The sequence below is a fragment of the Amphiura filiformis genome, chromosome 3 (genome assembly GCF_039555335.1).
Source record: "Amphiura filiformis chromosome 3, Afil_fr2py, whole genome shotgun sequence".
Lineage (NCBI taxonomy): Eukaryota > Metazoa > Echinodermata > Ophiuroidea > Amphilepidida > Amphiuridae > Amphiura > Amphiura filiformis.
The window spans coordinates 71790337-71796336 of NC_092630.1; the positions used below are offsets into that span (position 1 = coordinate 71790337).

Below are 6000 nucleotides of genomic sequence, written 5' to 3' on the forward strand. Positions count from 1 at the left end.
GAACAATAGACTGTATGCAAGTATATCAAATTGACAATTATAATAACCTTGACAATTATAATAACCTTGAACAATTCACAAAATATGCAATTTGCAGAGAAATAGAGACAAATTGTATTTTTTTTTCTTCTTTCGATCGTGAACAACAACAACAATGTATCTCTATTTGCAAACAATGATATTAATTAAGCATTCATCTCAGAAAAATGACAAATTGTATCCAAAATTTGAACTTGAACAATTTGACCCAAATATGGCATAGAATTTCATAGACATAGATTGTACTTTATGTACGCAGTTTGCAAATTCACAAAAATATCACTTGACTTGCAATCAGAAAGTTCTTTGACGGTTGACAAAAAAAATCACTTGACTTGTGACGTTTACAAAAATATCATGTGACTTGTGACGTTGTCAAAATATCACTTGACTTGTGACATTGACAAAAATATCACTTGACTTGTGACGTTGACAAAAATATCACTTGACTTGTGACGTTGACAAAAATATCACTTGACTTGTGACGTTGACAAAAATATCACTTGACTTGTGACGTTGACAAAAATATCACTTGACTTGTGGCGTTGACAGGATGATAAGTTATCGACTTGTAACTTTTACTTTAGAAAATTGCATCCTGCTCAATTACACACGTTTCTTGAGGCTTAAACATGTTGTTATTGTTAGTATCATTATCAACATGTAACAAATTCTTTCATGAATATTGTGATTGACTGTAATACATGTACATTTCATTCATGAACACTTTGCAAATCACACATTGACATGACACTAGTTTGACTTGAGTAGACATATTAATCTCAATTTTGAACAACTTGATGGACTTTGACACGTGTCTGGAGACTTAAATTGATTGAAGCTAAATATGCTTTCGATTCATTTCGTTTATGACTCTGACATGTTGAACTTGATTCGATTGACAATTCAACTTGCATGACTAGACTTGAATTGATAATATCATGGATGGCTCTTTAGAAAGCTTAAACTAGAGTTATAATACAGATTTACATACACTACTTGTACAACTGAACCTTAATACGCAAACACTAAACCATTAAGTTGATCAAGGATCACCATCGCGATCGAGATTGTCGCTTGCCCACAGCAGATCATTGGCAGTGCGTGGCGAGTGTGTTGAATTCGCAGACGATTTGCGAATTGCGAAAGCCCACATTGCGAAAAGTGCGTTTGAGAGACACTTTGAGATGCAATTAAGCCCACACTTCCAGTTGCGATTTAGCGGTTTGATGGCACGATTAAATCCCGGTTCTTGACACCATGTAACGATATGTTCTAGGGAACATTAGTCAATAAATATAGAAGAAGATGAGTATTTCATGTCACGAGGTCAGCCATAAATGTCGGCCATTTATTGAGTAGTGCGCATGCGCAATCCAACGCTTGCACCTTAAGGGCGCACATCACTATACAGCGTAGGCCACTGGTGGAGGCAGTCTAAAAGCAGATGACGTCATGACATATACCATGCTCACTGACATCTACAGAGCAGAGGTCAGTCACCAAGCTATTGTCAATAGACTTTAAATAGTCTGATGTCCCTCGGCCCATTATGCGTCTCAAAACTATTAAACAGGTCGAAACAAAATGGCCATGCGTGGCTGTGGATTCAACCTAAGATATCAGGGCGATGACACTGTGGTGTGAGTCTCATAAGGAAACTTTTTTGATTTTTGCTGACAAGTGCATCGTTTTGATATTGATGTACACATAATATGTGACATATCATATGATATGTATGCTGATCGACTAATCCTAACCTAAAAACTAAAAATACTAGCGGTCACCCGTCTTTCGCGGTTCGTAAATAAATGCAATTTTACAAATGCATCACCACCCTCCGAGTTTTTATTGCCAACAATTTTACCAACTCTCTAATTTATTACCGATTGATCTGATGTGGATCATTTAATTCATTTTAATCAAATTCTTCGTTGTTACCCCCCCTCCCGTGTTGTCCCCTATCCCTCCGTTCTTTCTTCTGTTCCCCCTTTAGCTTACATCCCTCTTCTCCCTCTTCTCCTTCTTATCCGCTCTGCCTCTTATCTGTCCCTAGTATCATGGTTTTAGTACCGGTACTTCTTCCTAGTCAACTGCTAAAAAATTTGTGAATGTGAAACATAAAATGTACAATTTTTAAGTCAGTATAAGTAGATCCAATGCTCAAAAAATTTACAACGGCTATGAATTTGCATTTTTGCCATGTTCGCAAAGTTTGATGGTCACCCATGCATCGCAAATTAATATCGCCAACCCATGGCACCCATGCAATCTCCTCACTCATTTTGATTTTCCTGTGATTCCCACTTGCTTTAGAGGCAGCGTGTTGATAATGTCAAATTACGCCAGCTAAATGATACGCTTTTTTTTGTTTGACGCGGCATGTTGATACACGAAGACACACAATTTTTTTTTTTTTTTTGATGTGATAACTTTGTTAGGTGGACAGGGGCGGATCCAGGAATTTTCAATAGAGGGGGCGCCAAGCCACTGCCGCCCACACAAAGTCAGGCGCCGCTCTGCAAAAATACACATAGTCAGACGCCGCTTTGCAAAAATTAGAGGGGGCGTGCGCCGGGTTCACCCCCCTCTAAATCCGCCCCTGGTGGACATAGTAACTGATGCTCACTATTTTGAGGTCCCTGGATATTTTTAAGGTATTTTTGCTCATTTTTAGACTTTAATCACTAAGATTGAATAAAAATGAGGTGAATATGCAGCGTAACTTGGTGAATGATTAGGTTTGCAAAAGTGAAATTTGCAGTTGCATCAGGGAGTTGCATCACCACCGTTCAAGTTTTTATCACGAATTGTGAATTATCTGTAATTTATTATAGATGCTAAATAATTCAAACCCTTAATAATTCAAACCCTTAAGGGATGGGGTATGAACGTTTGGACAGTATTTATTGTGGGACATTTGAGCACATCAGACATATCGAATTGCATTCTGAATACGAAGAATGTCCTTCTGATATCAAATAATTTGGATTTTTTGAAATTCGCAATGTAATACACATTTTATGGCAAATGATTAAACAATTTTGATATTTTTGATATTATTTAACTATAGTACTCGAAGTAAACTTTATAAATCTGATGATTTATACTTAAAGTGTATGTACTAGGTGGGATGAAAAGCCGACGATCAATTGAAAATGTTGACCTTTCGTATTGAAGATATGGATTTTTTTCCAAAAACACCAAAAAAAATTAGGTCTTTTTGGGAAAAAAATCCATGTCTTCAATATGAAAGGTCAAAATTTTCAATTGATCGGCAGCTTTTCCTCCCAGCTACATACACTAATAAGAATATATAATTTACTTCGAAGACTTTTATAATATCAAAATTTGAAACATACCAAATTTTTAATAATTTGTCATAACAATGTATTATAGGGGCCTATCGTGAATTTCAAAATATGAAAATGATTTGATATCAGAAAGACATTCTTCGTATTCAGAATGCAATTCGATATGTCTGATAATGCTTCCATCAATTGCAAGCCCGGCTACCAGGGACCCGGGCACAGCGGGGACGTAGCGGGGAGATTGTAATAATCCCCACTATGCCCCGGGTATTGTCCCGGGTACCGGGCACAAATTGTGGGTGAAACCCCCGGTACTGTCCCCGCCCATGCCAGCCGGGTTTCAAAGTGCTGTATTAATTTTCAATGTTTTTAATCAGCAAATCCAAAATTTAAGTATTTTCATGGCCCCGCTACCGGGACGACTGATTGTACATCCCGGGTACAGTCCCGGGTACCGGGGACATACTATTTCAGGGTGACAGTTCCGGGTACAGTGTCCGGGTCCCTGGTAGCCGGGCTTGCAATTGACGGAAGCATAATTTTATATGCTCTAATGTCCCACAAAAAATACTGTCGAAACGCTCAAAACTCTCATTCCAGATCCCTTAAAAACTTAAGTTCTGAAAAATCACAATTACATTCACATGACGTGACAATGTATGATGGTATTGATGTTGTCAATCAATGGTGCAAAATTCGGCACCCATGATATGTTGTTGTTGATCATGGATATGAAATACGCACTTTAGCCTTAAACTTACCGCTATTTTATCCCAAATAGTACCGGCGTATTAAGTAAGGAGAACAAAAAGTGTTTATGTATTGAGGCACAGATATTGGAAGAGGAGCTCCAATATTTACTCGGCATGACATGAAAATATCTTTTCCGATGATGTCGAGCAAATCACACATGCAGGCCTGCACACATGGGCACAGCATGGGGAATTCCCAGTGATGGCGTTTCTATAAATAGCATCATGATCATCTTTGACTGAGCGATGAGGGGGCGCAACACTAATTCACCCCCAGACAAACGAGAACCTAGACCTATGACTTTGACTCGCGTAGTGAAGCCGACACTGCTTAGCAACGAATTTGACAAGGACGCATACCTGGACGCAAACAAGCAGACATGTTCGCGTCTACGGAACATGTTGCATTTAACGCGGGCGATAACAGCGCAGTAACCACGCAAACGAGGGCGTCAGAATGTACGCGTTATATCTCTGCGCCTAGTAACCCCGTCAATCCGTCAATATCACCTTGGATACGGGGCTTCACCTCCCGCTGTGGTAAGGGATGGGCAGTGATAGGTCTAGGTTGGTATGTCTATGAATTCACCCATAGCAGGCCATAGAAGCTCATAGAAGCTCATACTCATAGACATACCACTTGTTTGTCTGGGAATTCACCTGATGATGCTGATCAGTAGGGCTGATGATCATCATCAGCCCTACTGATCAGCATCATCAGTGCGTTCAGGATTGAACGTGAAAATTTCCACTCACAAATAGTAAGTCCAGTTTCACTTACTGATGATGGGCATAATTTAGGCATCAGCCTTTTGGACCCCCATATCCATTTTCGCTCTTGTACCAAACTTATCAAGCTGAGTCTTGAACTGGTTTGTTGTCTTAGCTTCTATGACTGTTTCTGGGAGGTTGTTCCACAAATTGCTCGGACTGAGAAGAAATTCTTCCTGCAGTTGAGGCCCTTCTTCAGTGCTGACTTAGTGACTTGTACAACTTGTCAGCTAGTTGTGTCCTCTTCCTCTATGCCTACGGTATTCAAGGTGAAGAGCTTCCTTGATGTAGGCCTAATCCCTTCCAGTCCTTTCATGATCTTGAATGTTTCAATCAGATATCCTTTGCTCCAACTGTACGTAGCCCGGGGTACGTAGGCCCTACAGCTTCATCTCTTCTAGTCTTTCTGGGTAGCTCAGATGTCTAATGCTAGGGATGAGTTTTGTGACTCTCCTTTGGACTTTCTCCATCATAATAATGTCTTTCTTGAGGTATGGACATCCATGCTTGGACTGAGTACTCCTGGTGAGGACGGATCATGGTAGGTTTAACATTGTGAAGCTTTTCTTGTCGAAGTGCTTGAAAGTGCGCCTTACTCGTAAGTGTTCATCGCCTTATTCACCGCCGCTGCACACTGCTTGCTGGCCTTTCCATCTTCTGTAATTATCACTCCAAGATCTTTTTCCTCCGTGCCATGTGGGATTACCTCATCACCAAGCTTATATTCAGTGCCTTGGTTTGTACTTCCCATGTGCATTATTTTGCACTCAGTACTCGCATTGAATCTGAGTAACCATGTATCAGACCATGTTTGAAGAGCATCTAGGTCTTTCTGCATGTTGTTACTGTCCTCTTCACCAACCATTGGGATGCGATCAAGCAAAATGAGTCTGATGTCGATTAAAATCAAAATTCAGTTTTTAATTGCATTAAATGAGCAATTCTCATAGCTTTATTTTGCTCAAATTCCCATCATATTTTGACTTACGGTTCCAGAGATATGACCATTTTAATGTTGCTCAGAACAATAAAATAGAAAGGAAATTGAACACTATTATTGGTTATATCTCAAAATCAATATTCCCGACATCTGACTCAATTTGCTTGATCAGGTCCGTCATCACATA

The 6000-nt window shown here is 39.5% G+C and overlaps 1 protein-coding gene across 1 annotated transcript in view; it reads right to left on the reverse strand.

Annotated features, from left to right (window-relative positions):
* Positions 1-4284, reverse strand: part of LOC140149065 (uncharacterized) — a 28737-nt gene extending 24453 nt beyond the window's left edge. Inside the window, exon 1 of the mRNA XM_072171220.1 lies at positions 4112-4284. The gene's annotated coding sequence lies outside the window, so the exon portion shown is untranslated. The remainder of the gene's footprint in view (positions 1-4111) is intronic.
* Positions 4285-6000: the final 1716 nt, after the last annotated feature.